Genomic DNA, 15819 nt, shown 5'->3' with positions numbered 1-15819 from the left:
CAGAGTTCAAGCCCCATGACTGACAAAAAAAAAAGCCTAGTGGTGTTGCTGAGGTGGTAGCTACCTAGCAATCCTAAGTGTGCGCTGGTAGCCTGGGGTTTTAACTCAGGGCTTAGGCTCTGTTCTTGAGCTTTTTTGCTAGTGAATACTCTACCATTTGAGTCATAGCTTCACTTCTAAAGTTTTTTGTTGGTTAATTGGAGATAAGAGTCTCACAGACTTTTCTGCCTCAGCTGGCTTTGAACCACAATCCTTAAATTTCAGTCTCCTGAGTAGCTAGGATTAAAGGTGTGAGTCACTGGCGCTCACCATGACATTTTTTTGGGGGGGGGGTCCGGTCATGGGGCCTGAACTCTGGGCCTGGGCACTGTCCCTCAGCTCTTCAGCTCAAGGCTAGTGCTCTACCACTTGAGCCACAGCGCCACGTCCAGCTTTTTTCTTTTTGCTTATGTGGTGCTAAGGAATCGAACCCAGGGCCTCATGCATGCAAGACAAGTGCTCTACCACTGAGCCACCTTCCCAGCCCCCTCACTTACCACCAAAAAGGCAGAAGTGGTGTTATGGCTCAAAGTACTAGAGCACTGGCCTTGAGCAAAAAAGTTCGGGATAGTACCTAGGACCTGAGTTTAAACCCCAGGACCAGTACAAAGAAAGAGAGAGAGAGAGAAAAAAAACAGACAGAGCTGGATTTTGGGGCACAATACTGTTATTCTAGCTAACAGTTAGATTGTGCCCAGCACCCAAACATGAATCAAGTCTCTTTGTCAAAATTAGTCATCAAAATACAGGGTTCACAGCATGGCTCAGGGGTAAGAGGACCTGCCTAACAAGCATGGGAGTCTGAACTCCCATAATGTTAAAAAAAAAAAAAAAAAAAAAAGATTGGGCTGGGAAGATGGCTCAGTGGTAGAGTGCTTGCCTTGCATGCATGAGGCCCTGGGTTCAATTCCTCAGCACCACATAAGCACAAAGAAAAAAGCCAGAAGTGGCGCTGTGGCTCAAGTGGTAGAGCGCTAGCCTTGAGCTGAAGAGCTGAGGGACAGCGCTCAGGCCCAGAGTTCAGGCCCCACGACCGGAATAAAAAAAAAAAAAAAAAAGATTGAAAATATACCAGGCACTGGTTGGTCATATATCTATAATCCTAGCTACTCAGGAGGCTGAGATATGAGGCTCGCAGCCTGGGCAAACAAATTTACAAAAAAAATATTCTTTTTATTTTTTTTAAATTTTTTTAATTTTATTTTATTTGTGAACATACTGTACAGAGGGGTTACAATTACATGGGCAGGATAATGCGTACATTTCTTACCAAGCATTGCAGCCTCCTCCTTTGTTTACCCTTCACGTCCCTTCCCAGCCTTCCCCCTTCCCCCCACAAATTTACAAAATTTTTATCTTCAATTAACCAGTAAAAAGCTAGAAGTGGAGCTGTGGTTCAAGTGATAGTGCACCAACCTTGCGAGAAAAAGCCAAATGAGAGTGTGAGGTCCTAAGTTTAAAGTCCCAGTACCAGTACAAAAAAAAAAAGTAGTTTGGGGGCTGGGAAATTGGCTCAGTGGTAGAGCGCTTGTCTTGCATGCCTGAGGCCCTGGGTTCGATTCCTCAGCACCACATAAGCAAAAAGAAAAAAGCCGGAAGTGGTGCTGTGGCTCAAGTGGTAGAGCGCTAGCCTTGAGCTGAAGAGCTGAGGGATAGCGCCCAGGTCCAGAGTTCAGGCCCCACGACCGGACCCAAAAAAAAAAAAAGTAGTTTGATTTGTCATACTTTGCTAAGTTTGGCCTTATTCTCTTTCATTCCTGTGAACTGAGAAGACCTAGGTAGACTGTGGCTAAAATATTGCCTTTGTTAATAATTCAGTTTATGAATGTTATAAATATAACTGACTTGTAAAGGGGGGAAAAGCACATTCTTTCAGAAACTGACAGCCTCTCCAGACATGCTTAATTAAAACAAATACGCTTTAAATAAAAGACTTCATAAGAATGCATGAAAATTTTAGAAGTTGAACAGGACCATGTGGTCTTTGAGACATTAAAAATTATTTAAAGCAAACATTCTCCTTTATCAGACTCCCAAAATATGCCTCAGAGTGCACAGAAAAGTCAAGACCACAGAACAAATGCTCTGTGCTTGATATTTTAATACTCACATTTAAAAGACCAAGAAATATGACTGTAATCTGGGTGAGATTAGACAAAACCAGGAAGGCAGTCAAGTAACAAAAGGAAGTGCCTTTCAACAGAAGAATTTTCAGCTTGATGCAGGACGCCTGAGCTCTACAAGGCAGTGGCAAGCAGCCATATATATTAGAAGCAAACCTTACCGGTTAAAGGACATTTTTGAAAGGTATTATTTTCCATTTCCCACCGCTAAAAAATTCATTTTTGCTTGTTCATTTTAATAGGAACTTTTGCTATGTTTTCCAAAGAGGCTACCCTCATACTGTGTAAGGAAAAAAAGAATGAAATTATCTTCCAAATAATTACTTAAATACAATCTTTGGAGTCAGCACCAATACCTTATGTTTGAAAGCTTAGCTATTTGGGAGGTTGAGAGCTAGAGGACTGTGATCCAAGGCTAAGCCAGGACAAAAGCATGAGACTCTACCTGGAAAACCAATTATAAGCTAAAAGACCAGGACATAGCCTAAGTGACAGAGTGCTTGTGTAGCAAGTGTGAGGCCCTGAGTTCAAACCCCAGCATTGCCAAAATATTTTTTTTCATAGATGGGTGAATTCTGTATTTACCTATTTTCCAATAAAGAATCCACTTTCTGTTTCCAAATATATCAAGGCTCTGAGCTTTAGTACTTTTTTTTTTTCTGGTCCTGGGGTGTGAGCTCTGGGCCTAAGCACTGTCCTTGAGCTCCTTTTGTTCAAGGTTAGCACTCTAACGCTTGAGCCACAGCTCCACTTATGGATTTTCTATGATTTAATTGGAGATGAGTCTCACAGGCTTTCCTGCCTAGGCTGGCTTTGAACCACAATCCTCAGATCTCAGCCTCCTGTGTAACTAGGATTGCAGGCGTAAGACTGTATGTGAGTATCTGTCTCACATTCTTGATTCTTATTTTCCTAGGAAGAATTGAGTGAACTAGAATACAATGAGGTAAGGTTCCTTATCATAGCAGCTTACATTTTCCCAAGTTATATATCTTTTAGTGCTATGATTAATCTCTTCAGACTTTTGCTCTAGCTACTGAGAATCATTGAAGGACCCTTGAGGGAAGATGAGATGCTAAGGCCGGTGTTGTATTTAAGAAAGGGCAATGTAGCAAGGCACTGGTGGCTCATGCCTGCAATCCTAACTAGTCAAGAGGCTAAAATCAGAAGATCATGGTTCAAAGCCAGCCTGAGCAGAAAAGTCTATGAGACTCTTTTCTCTAATTAACCAACCAAAAACCAGAAGTAGAGGTGTGGCTCAAGTGGTAAAGTGCTAGCCTTGAGCAAAAGAAGATTAGGGACAGTGCCCAGACCCTGGCTTCAAGCCCCAGGACTGGCAAAAAAAAAAAAAAAAAAGTGAAACTTCAGAGTGTATTTATGGATTAAGAAAGATCAAGGGGGGACTAGGAAGGTGGCTAAGTACCAGAGTGCTTACTTTGCATGCATGAGGCCCTGGATTCAATTCCTTAGCACCACATAAACAGAAAAAGCCAGAAGTGGTGCTGTGGCTCAAGTGGCAGAGTGCTAGCCTTGAGCTGAAGAGCTGAGGGACAGTGCCCAGACCCAGAGTTCAGGCACTGGAAAAAAAAAAAAAAAAAAGAAAAAGGAAAAAGAAAGGTCAAGGGCCAGGTGCTGGTAGCTCACACCTGAAATCCTAGCTACTCAGGAGGCTGAGATCTGAGGATCGTGATTCAAAGCCAGCTCAGCTAGGAAAGTTTATGAGACTCTTATCTCCTATAAACCACCAGAAAATTGGAAGTGGAGCTATGGTTTATGTGGTAGAGTGCTTACTTTGAGCTGAAGAGCTCAGGGATAGCACCCAGGCCCTGAATTCAAGGCCCACAACCAACCAAAAAAAGAAAGAAAGGAAAAAAAGAAAGAAAGAAAGGTCAAGGATCAAGGTAAGATGGTAATAATGGGGACAGGTCGGGGAGAAATGGCCAGCTTTATCAATGAAATTGAATCTGGACATAGAGTTGGCATGACACCATCATCATTGTCCTGTGCCACTGCTGTCAAGAAACCTCTGCAAAACCTATGGGTATAAGATAACCATTGTATTAGACTGATGTCTTTGTGGGTTCAGCATCAACACTGGGCTGAGATTTGAGAATTGAGGTTCAAAGCCAGCTGGGATAGTAAAGTCAATAAAATTCTTATTGTCAATTAACTACCAAAAAAAGCTGGAATTATAGCTGTGTCTCAAGTAGTAGAGCACCAGCCTGAGTTCAAGCTCCAATATGGAAAGAAAAATGAAAGAGAGAGAGAAAAAGAGAGAGAGAAGGAAGGAAGGAAGGAAGGAAGGAAGGAAGGAAGGAAGGAAGGAAGGAAGGAAGGAAGGAAGGGAGGGAGGGAGGGAGGGAGGGAAGGGGGATGGGAGGGAGGGAGGCCCAGAAAGCCAGAATGGGTGATTTTTAGTGGAGGAGAGGAAGTAGTCCATCCCTGAGATGCAGAGAGCACTGGGTGCATGGTGAAAGTTGGTTGGACAATGGGGTAGGTTGCACTGCACAAGTGGGCTGCCAGAGGTAGGCAGGGGCCAGAAAGCAGTGAAACACTAGAAGTTAGGCTGGAGGAAGGACCAGGCAAGAATGCAAACTGTCCTCACAGAGCTAAAAGTCTGATCCCAAACTCCCTATTATCTGAACACATCATCCCAAATAAAAGAAGGCAAACATAAAGTTCATATGTCATATGATTGCATTTACAGGAAATATCCGGAACTGGTAAAGGCATAGAGATAGAAGGAGGCAGTGGAAAGTGTCTGCTTAATGGATACAAGTTCCTTTGGGGCTGATGAAAAGGTTCTGGAAGCAAATATTAGTGATAGTTGTACCCGATTGTGAATGTGCCAAATTATATCATAGGTGTTTGGTAAAGAAAGAAACATCTGATCACATAATCCATTAAAGGGAAAAACTGATAAATTAGACCTCATTAAAATTAAATACATGGACTCTGAAAAAGGTCCTGATAAGAGAATGGAAAGACATATCCCTGAATGGGAGAAGCTACTGGCAAATCATATATTCAACCAAAAACTTGTATCTAGAATACATATAACTTTCAAAAGTAAGAACCAAATGGAGTAACATTGTCCAAAATAAAGAAATATACTCATTGCCTGACTTATGAAATGGCAGCCCCTCTGTGCAATACCTTAATAACAAAAAAAATTACTTTTTAAAAAGAAGAAACTTTCTATCAATAAATAAATAAGTGGAGATAAGCACCAGTAGTTCATCAAATATTGTGTTACTTTTTAATATATTATACATAATATATTTACATATAAAGAACAGTGGTATATACAAGCCAAACACTGGTGTCTCATGCCTGTCATCCTGACTATGCAGGATACAGATCTGGGGATCACAGTTCAAGAATAGGAAGAAAAGCCCAGGAGACTCATTTCCAATGAACTAGCCAAAAGCCAGGCTGGAAACATACGTTGAGTAGCAAGTAGCAGAGCACCAGCTGTCAGCATGAAAGCTGAATGAGAACATGAGATTGCTTTCAAGCCCCAGTTATGGCACACATAAAAGGTGACATATACATAAAATGGAATATTATTCAGGCTTAAAAAGGTAGATTCAGAAACATGCTATGACATTAGTGACTCTTGAAGACAAAAGGATAGATCCTAAATGCCTCAATATGAGGTTTCTCAATTCCACTTACACAAAATCCCTAGAACAGTACAATCCACAGAGGCAGGAAGCTGGATGCTAGCTGCCAGTAGCTGGGACAGGGGCTAGGGAGCAGAGTATAGAGGTGTAGTTTGTTTCACAAGATGGTGGAAGGAAGTTGATAATGGTTTCCCAAGAATGCAAATGTATTAACTGCCATTAAACCCGTCACACAAAATGGGTTAAATGGCAAATTTTATATTATGCATATTTTAGCACAATGTATTTTTTTGTTGTTGTTGCAGTACTGGAGTTTGAACTCAGAGCCTCACATTTGCTATGCAGGCTCTTTATCACTTGAACCATGCCCTCAATCCTTGCCACACTTTTTTTTTAAAGATAAGAACTGTGGAAAAGAAACCTCATAAGCAAGGTTAGAACAAGGTGATCAGTCCTTGCTACAAAGGTTTTTGAAACGGTTCTTTGGAAATGCAACTGTGTTACGAATTTTTATGCAATTGTGCAAGAATGTTTCAATTGTAAGTAAACAAAAAAAAAGAGAGAGGGGCTGGGAAGGTGGCTCAGTGGTAGAGCGCTTGCCTGGCATGCTTGAGGCCCTGGGTTCGATTCCTCACCACCACATAAGCAGAAAAAAAAAAAGCTGGAAGTAGCACTGTGGCTCAAATGGTAAAGCACTAGCCTTGAGCTGAAGAGCTGAAGTGCCCAGGCCCAGAGTTCAGGCCCACGACCGGACCCCCCCCCCAAAAAAAGAGGGTATTATGGATATTTAAAAGCTATGCTTTCCATGGCTGAGACATTTCTTCTAAACTTGCCTGCTTGCTTGCCTGCCTCCCTTCTTTCCTTCCTCTTCCTTTGCCTGCTTGCTTTTCTTTCTCTCTTCCTTTTTCTTTCTTTCTTTCTTTTTTTTTTTTTTTTGTCTGTCATGGGGCCTGAACTCTGGGCCTGGGCACTGTCCCTCAGCTCTTCAGCTCAAGGCTAGCGCTCTACCACTTGAGCCACAGCGCCACTTCTGGCTTTTTCTGCTTATGTGGTGCTAAGGAATCAAACCCAGGGCAAGCACTCTACCATTGAACCATCTTCCCAGCCCCTCCTTCCTTCCTTCTTTCTTTCCTTCCTTCCTTTTTTCTTTTTTTTTTTTTTTTGGGGGGGGGTGGTCTGGTTGTGGGGCCTGAACTCTGGGCTGGGCGCTGTCCCTCAGCTCTTCAGCTCAAGGCGAGCGCTCTACCACTTGAGCCACAGCGCCACTTCCAGCTTTTTTTTCTTTTTGCTTGTGTGGCACATGCTAAGGAATCGAACCCAGGGCCTCATGCATGCAAGGCAAGCGCTCTACCACTGAGCCACCTTCCCGGCCCCTTCCTTCCTTTTCTTGTTTTCTTTCTTTCTTTCTCTTTCTCTCTTCCTTTCTTTTTCTTTCCTTCCTTTTCTCCCTTCCCTTCCTTTTCTTCCCCTCTCCTTCCCTTCCTTTCCCTCTCTTTGTCTCTGTATTTCTCTCTCTGATTAAACCCAAACTCTACCACTGAACCATGTCCCCAACCTTTTTGTTTGTAAAATAGGATCTTGCTAACTTTGCCTGGGCTGGCCCCAAATGCAAGATCTCCCTGCATCTATCTCCTGAGTAGCTGAGATTACAGATGTATAACACCACACTCAGTCTCCCCAAACTTCTGTACTGGAAATGCATGGAAATGGGAAACCATACCACTGTCCTAAATTAACAATATATACTAGACCTAAATATTTAATCTCTCTTTCTCTCCACTTTAAGAGGCTGACCAGAGCCAGATGCCAGTGGCTCACATTTGTAATCCTAGCTACTCAGGAGGCTGAGATTTGAGGATCCTGGTTCGAATCCAGCCCAGGCAGAGAAGTCCGTGGGACTCTTATCTCCAATAAACCACTCAGAAAAAGCCAGAAGTGGCATTATGGCTCAAGTGGTAGAGCACTAGCTTTGAGCTCAAAAGAGGGACAGTGCCCAGGTCCTGAGTTCAAGACCCAGGACTAGAGGGAGAGAGGGAGAGAGAAAGGCAGAGGAAGAGGGAGAGGGAGAGGAGGAGAGAGAGAGAGAGAGAGAGAGAGAGAGAGGGAGAGAGGGAGAAGGACGGGGGAGGGAGAGGGACAGGGGGAGGGAGAGGAGCAGTGGGAGGGGGAGGGGGAGGAGGAGGGACTGGGGGAGGGGGAGGGGGAGGGACTGGGGGAGGGGGAGGGAGAGACTGACCAGGAACAAAGATGTGAAGGGGGATGAGGGTGTGATCTAGGAGCTTTTGGTTGGGGGAAGGAGCTTGAAATGGGAACCCCCAGAAGAACTCTCAGCCCACAGCTCCTCTGGGTGTTTGAAAGTCCTGGGGGCTGGCATAGCTGCACTGGAGAGAAAGGCAGAAGGTCAGAGAGCTCTGGGCATGGCTGGTGAATGACGCAGTGCCCCAGAGGGATTGAGGACTTGGGTTTTTGATCTGAGTCACAAGGGCAGTCAGGAGCTTTGTGAAGACCAGCAGCAAAGAAAAACTCCTGAGATCCATTCCTAGGGATGATGGAAGCTTTGAAACCCAGGCTGCTGGGGAGAAGGGAGGAAGAGAGGGGGAGGACACAGGCTATTAAGGAGACTATAAAAGCTTAATAGAGCATTAGGCCACATGACTAATTTCTCAGTTAAAAGCTGGAGCCATGTTGAATTTGGGAGTTGTCTTGGCTTCTGAGAGCCTGAACAACCTTATACTTGAGGCAGATTAACACGATAGAAATGGAGCATGAAATACAACAGGCTCCTGCTCACTGGTTCAAGGGGAAACCCTTTTCAAGTAAATGCTGTCATCATGGCTGGAAGACTCATTGTATAACTGCACAACATTACAGCCAGAGACTACATGTATGAGACAGATCTCAACCAATCCAAGTAGAAACTCATCCAAAATGCTTAAGATTTTTGTTGGTGGTGGTGGTGGTCATGGGGCTTGAACTCTGGGCCTGAGCGCTTTCCCTCAGCTCTTTAGTTCCCTAGCCCGCTCCACCACTTAGCCACAGCGCCACTTCTGGCTTTCTGGTGGTTTATTGAGATAAGAGTATCAAGACTTCGGGGAAGGGAGGTGAAGGGTAAACAAAGGAGGAGGCTGCAATGCTTGGTAAGAAATGTATGCATTATCCTGCCCATGTAATTGTAGCCCCTCTGAACAGTATGTTCTCAAATAAAATAAAATTAAATTAAAAAAAAAAAAAGAGTATCAAGACTTTTCCTGCCCAGGCTGGCTTTGAACCATGATCCTCAGATCTCAGTCTCCTGAGTAGCTAGGGTTACAGGCGTGAGCCACTGGTGAGCCACCAGTGCCCAAATTTTTTTTTCTTGGGCGGGGGAGGGGTCCGGTCGTGGAGCCTGAACTCTGGGCCTGGGTGCTATCCCTCAGCTCTTCAGCTCAAGGCTAGCGCTCTACCACTTGAGCCACAGCGCCACTTCCGGCTTTTTCTTTTTGCTTGTGTGGTGCTGAGGAATCGAACCCAGGGCCTCATGCATGCAAGGCAAGGGCTCTACCACTGAGCCACCTTCCTAGCCCCTTGCTTCAGAATTTTTTTTTTTTATTGTCATCCTTGAGCAGGGGCCATGCTAATCTCCTCTGTATCGTTCCAATTTTAGTATATGTGCTGCCGAAGCAAACACTTGCTTCAGAATTTTTATGTCAGTACTGAGGCTTGAACTCAGGGTCTGGGAACTTTTCCTTAGCTTTACTTCTCAGGGTTGGTACTCTACCACTTAAAGCCATAGCTCTATTCCCTCCTTTTTACTGGTTAGTTGGAGATAAAAATCTCATTTACTTTTCCTGCCCTAGCTGGCTTCGAACTATGACTATAATCCTCAGATATCAGCCTCCTGAGTAGCTGGGATTATAGGTATAAGCCACCAGCTTCAGGACCTTGAGATTTTGGGTTTTTTTTTTTTTTTTTTGCCAGTCCTGGAGCTTGAACTCAGGGCCTGGGCACTATCCTTGAGCCTGTCTGTGCTCAAAGCTAGCGCTCTACTACTTGAGGCACAGCACCACTTCTGGCTTTTTCTGTTTATATGGTACTGAGGAATCAAACCCAGGGCTTCATGCATGCTAGGCAAACACTCTACCACTAAGCCACATTCCCAGCCTTAAGATTTTTTTTAATAGAGAATCTAGAACATATAAATATCTCTCAAGACTCAATTCTAAGGTCTAGAAGCATAGCTCAGTGGAATTGTGTCAACCTAAGTTCAAACTCCAGTACCACTAAAAGAAAAACAAAACAAACAAATATAGAGGCAGTGCCTCACATCTATATTTACAGATACTTTGGAGGCAGAGATTGAAAGGATCATGGTTCAAGCCCAGCTCAAGAAAAAGTTAACAAGACCTCCTTTCCAACAAATAAGCCAGATATGAAAGTGTGCACTGGCTCTGGGCAAAAACTCCAGACCTCACCTGAAAAATAACTAAAGCAAAACTGGCTGAAGGTATGGCTCAAGTAGAAGAGCACCTGTCTAGTAAAAGCAAGGCCCTGAGTTCAAACTCCATATCACCAAATGAAAAAAAGAAAATTCAAAACAAGCCACATAGCAAAAGCAAATAAATAAACTCCAATCTGTCTCTCTGCATACACACACACACACACACACACACACACACACAATTTACTCCTGGGCTGGGAATGTGGCTTAGTGGTAGAGTGCTTATCTAGTATGCATGAAGCCCTTGGTTCACTTCCTCAGTTCCACAAAAGCAGGAAAAGCCAGAAGTGGCACTGTGGCTCAAGTGGTAGAGCACTAGCCTTGAGCAAAAGAAGCTTAGGGACATTGTCTAGGCCATGAGTTCAAGCCCCAAGACTGGCAAAAAAAAAAAACTCCTACAAGACACCACTGGCTCATACCTGTAATCCTACCTAATTCAGGAGGCTGAGATCTAGAGAATCCTGGTTTGAGGCCAGTCCAGACACTTCCAAAACTGAGACACTCCATCTCCAAAATATATATTAAAAAGCTGTGCTGGAGGCATGCCTCAAGTGGTAGAGCACCAGTAGAACAAGCAGGAACCCTAAGTTCAACCTTGGTACTGACACCAACAAAAAACAAGCCAATAAAAAAAAAAAGCAAAAAAACCCACTTAACTCTTCATCTATCCTCATCTCTAGCTGCAGTCTCTATTCCATTCTTATCTCAATGAAGCTGACTATGCTACAAACCTTGTCTAAGTGAAATTACACAAAGTTTGTTCTTTTCTGTTTTGGTTTATTTTACTTGGCATCAGGTTTTCAGGTGCACTTGTTTTCTAAGTTGGAAAGCAGTTCACACATTTCCAAAAAGGAAATGCTGTTTCCTTTTTTTTTTTCTTGGGTCCAGTCATGGGGCCTGAACTCTGGGCCTAGGCGCTGTCCCTCAGCTTTTCAGCTCAAGGCTAGGGCTCTTCCACTTGAGCCACAGTGCCACTTCTGGCTTTTTTTTTTCTTTTTGCGTATGTAGTGCTGGGGAATCAAACCCAGGGCCTCATGCATGCAAGGCAAGTGCTCTACCATTGAGCCACCTTCCCAGCCCTGCTATGTTTCCTTGTAGCCTTTAAAAGACAAAGCCAGACTCTGGGGCTATGACTGCTGGGATTGGAGCTTCAAGGAGAGCCCTGGGAACAGATGATGCCCAAAGATATGGAATCAAATCACACCCACTAAGCTAAACCAGCTAATATGCAAGACTGACCCAAAAGAAGTTAGAGGACTAGGACTAGGAATGGAGGTACACACCTATAATCCCAGCTACTCAGGAGGGGGTGTAGGAAGATCAGGCTGATCTGGGCAAAAAACCTGGACAGTTACTCTACCACTTGAGTCACCTTTTTTGTCTGAGCCAGGCTGAACAGTGATTCTGCCACCTAACACATGCCCCACCATGAGATCTTACTAACTTTTTGCCTGGGCTTGGCCTAGAACCACAATGCTTCCATACTTTGTTTCCCAAGCAGCTAGGATTACGGGCATGAGGCACCATGCCCCAAAACTAGTCCTTAATATAACTTTAAATTTGGGAGGTTATAGTCAGGTATATGCTATGTATCATTGCCAAAGGTTAGCTTCCTGGCTAAAAATAGAAAATATTTGGTTCCAATAGGGAATTTGCCATTACTAATGGTGACCCTTATTTTTTTTTCCTTCTTTCCTTTTCATCTTGAGAAGATTGCTCGGAGAAGTCTATTTGTCGCCTTCATTTCCCAGATTTGAACTACTAAACAGTGGCTATTTTTGCTAATCTTTTTGGATTAGGCTTTAGAACTGCCAGAGAAACACAGCCTTTAAAAGGAAATGTTTCTTCTTAGAACTTCTATCCAATTGAAAATAGTCGTGATCAGTTTAAAAAAAAAAAATGCTGCATAAGTACCCAAATGGCTTACCCCAAAACTAGTCCCAAAGGCTAAAAATAACCTTTCAACGAATAACAAAAGCTAAGTCAGAGCCAGTATAGCAATCCAGAGCCAAGAGTTCCTCTCTCAACCAGAGAAAGGTTCTGAGGCACAGATCCACCTTGGTTTGTTTCAGCTGGTATAAGGAACCAAAGTACAGTGCAGACATGTGCAGAGACTGACACATCACTTCATACCCCATAAATATGTTCAAAATTATATGCCAGAAAAAAAATTATATGCCAGTCCAAAGAGTATACATGGGCCTGGTGCAGTGGCTCATGGCTGTAATTTCAGCTGCTTGGGAGGCAGAGATAGGAGGAGTACCATTCAAGGCCTGCTGGGTAAAAAGTAAGACCCTCTACCATGACAAACAATAATGAGTATGGTAAGACATTTCTGTAATCCCAGCTGCTCCAGAGGCACAGGTAGGAGAATACAGATCCAAAGCCAGTTTGAGGGGGTGGGGAGGAATAATATCCTATCTGAAAAATAAATAATGGTTAGGGTATGACTGAAATGATAGGATACCTAACTAGCAACTGTGAAGCCCAGAGTTCTGACCTCAGTACTGTCAAAGCTGAGGCTCAGTAGCAGAGTACTTGCTTAGCATGCACGAGGCCCAGGATTCCATTCCCAGTACTGTGCAATGAATAAATAAAAGCAAATGCTAAGACCTATCCCAATTGCCAGGAAATTGTAACAGAGATGTTTTTAAAGCCTTGGGTAGAGCTGGGACATCGCTCAGTAATCCAGCACTTCTATAGTATAGCATGTATAAAGTCCTGAGTTTGATCCCTATCATGAAAAAAATGAAAGAAAGAAAGAAAAAGAAAAGAAAAAAAAAAGAGGAAGGAAAAAAGTCTTGAGTACACACCTATAATCCAAGCTACACAGGAGGCAGGGTCAAGAAGGATTACCAGTTAAGGCCAGCCCAGGAAAAGTTAGTGAGACTCTCCATATCACAAACAAGAGGGCGGGGGAGCATAGTTCAAATGGTAGAGCCCATAGCTAGCACGTGTGAGATTCTGACTTCAATCCTCAGCACCATGAAACCAAAAACCAAACCTTGTTAACATCAGGAAGTATCCTGGGCTGTTTGCAGTTGGGATAGGAGGTGTTAGGGAGTGGGGCTCTATTAGCCACAGCAATTCTTGTGTGGGATTGGGTTGGGCCTTCTTGGCTGACATCCCCTAAATGGTGACCTCATTCCCAACCACTGAGTGAAGCAAAAAATCCCCACTAACAGGAGACAGAAACTTGACCTCTAACTCTCACACGTATGAAGATCAGCTCTGGGTCAAAGAACTCACAGTTAAGACTCTAATTTTTTTGTTTGTTTTTATTTGTTTGCTAGTCCTGTGACTTAAACTCTTTGCCTAAGGGCTGTCTCTGAGGTTGGTACTCAAGGCCAGCACTCTACCACTTGAGCCAGGGAACCACTTCTGACTTTTTGTGGCTAATTGGAGATAAGAGTCTCGTGGACTTTCCCATGTGGGCTGGCTTTGAACCATAATCCTCAGATCTCAGCCTCCTGAGTAGGTGAGATTAAAAGCTTAAGCCACCAGTGCCCAGCAAGACATGAAATTTTTAAGTGAATACAGGAAAACATAGGGTAAATTGTAAAAGTCACAGTTCCAAGCCTGGCACCGGTAGCTGATGCCTGTAATCCTAGCTACTCAGGAGGCTGAGATCTGAGGATTGCAGTTCAAAGCCAGCCCGGGCAGGAAAGTCAATAAGACTCTTACCTCCAGTAAATCACAGAAAACCAGAAGTGGTGCTGTAGTTCAAGCAGTAGAGAGCTCGCCTTGAGCTGAAGAGTTCAGGGACAGCACTTACGCCAGAGTTCAAGCCCCATGACCAGCCAAAAAAAAAAAAAAAAGTTAAAGGGTGGGTGCCAGTGGCTCACGCTTATAATCCTAGCTACTCAGGAGGCTGAGATCTGAGGATCGTGGTTCAAAGCCAGCCTGGGCAGGAAAGTCCATAAGACTCTTATCCACAATAAACCACTCAGAAAACTGGAAGTGGTGCTGTGGCTCCAGTGGTAGAGTGTTAGCCTTGAGCTGAAGAGCTGAGGAACAACACCCAGGCCCAGAGTTCAAGCCCCATGACTGACAAAAAAAAAAAAAAGTTACAGGTCCAGGTAATTAATTTTTAAATAGGACTCAGATTGCCCAGCACAAAAGAACAAGATTTGACAAACAGGACTAGATTAAAAAGATTCTCCTCACTACAAAAGAATCAAATTAGTAGGCTGGGGAGGTGGCTCAGTGGTAGAGTGCTTGCCTTGCATGCATGAGGCCCTGGGTTCGATTCCTCAGCACCACATAAGCAGAAAAAAAAAAAAAAAACTAGCTTGTAGCTCAAGTGGTAGAGCACTAGCCTTGAGGTGAAGAGTTGAGGGACAGTGCCCAGACCCAGAGTTCAGGCCCACGACCACATCCCCCTGCCCCCCCAAAAAAAAGTTGTAAAAAAAAAAAATCAAATTACCAGAAACAAGAGTCAATCCAGGGAATGGGAGACAAATCTTTTCCAGCTATTCAATATATAAAAGGTTAATATCTAGCATGTACAAAGAACTCAGGCAGGTTGCCAGAGGTTAACGTCTATAACCCTAGCTACTTAGGAAGCTGAAATCTGAGGATCCTGATTTGAAGCCAGCCTGGCAGGAAAGCCTGTGAGACTCTTATTGCCAATCAACCACTGAAAGACCAGAAGTGGAGCTATGGCTCACTGGTAGAGTATCTTCAGCAAAACAAAACAAAACAAAACAAAAAACTAAGGAACAGCATCCAGGCTCTGAAGTGCCAGTAGCAACACAAAATAAAAAGCTGGGAGCTGGTGGCTCATGCCTGTAATCCTGGCTACTAGGAGGCTGAGATCTGAGGATCTCGGTTCAAAGCCAGCTTAGGCAGGAAAATCTGTGAAACTCTTATCTCCAATAAACCACCAGAAAGCAGGAAGTGATACTGTAGCTCAAGTAGTAGAGAGCTAGCCTTGAGCTAAGCCAGGCACAGAGTTCAAGCCCCATGACTGACAAAAAAAAAAAAAACTACACTAAGATTTAATATTAGGGGCTGGGAAGGTGGCTCAGTGGTAGAGTGCTTGCCTTGCATGCCTGAGGCCCTGGCTTCGATTCCTCAGCACCACATAAGCAAAAAGAAAAAAGCCGGAAGTGGCGCTGTGGCTCAAGTGGTAGAGCCTTGAGCTGAAGAGCTGAGGGACAGCGCCCAGGCCCAGAGTTCAGGCCCCACAACTGGACCCCCCCAAAAAAAAGATTTAATATTACCCCAGTCATAATGACAGTCATCAAGAAAATCAACAGCAAATGCTAATGAGAATTAGGGGAAAAGGAAAAGAAACTCTCACACACACTGATGGTGGGAATGTAAACTAGTACAAGCACTATGAAATCAGTATGGAAGTTCCTCAAAAGACTAAAATAGAACTTGCCCGTCTAACCCTGACCTACCACTATGGAACACATATCCAAAGGAGAGTAGAACAATATACAGAAAGATACCTTCATGCCTATGTTTAATATATGCATATGTATATATATATATATATATTATACAACCATAAAGAAAAATAAAGCCATGTGCTGGTGGCTCACAC

At 43.7% G+C, this 15819-nt stretch overlaps 1 pseudogene; it reads right to left on the bottom strand.

Annotated features, from left to right (window-relative positions):
• Window positions 1–9359: 9359 nt before the first annotated feature.
• On the bottom strand, window positions 9360–9455 carry LOC138834958 (U6 spliceosomal RNA; annotated as a pseudogene).
• Window positions 9456–15819: the final 6364 nt, after the last annotated feature.

Source organism: Dipodomys merriami, unplaced genomic scaffold (genome assembly GCF_024711535.1).
Source record: "Dipodomys merriami isolate MVZ:Mamm:240054 unplaced genomic scaffold, mDipMer1.0.p SCAF_22, whole genome shotgun sequence".
NCBI classification, from domain to species: Eukaryota; Metazoa; Chordata; class Mammalia; order Rodentia; family Heteromyidae; genus Dipodomys; species Dipodomys merriami.
This window is presented reverse-complemented; position numbering and strand designations above follow the sequence as displayed.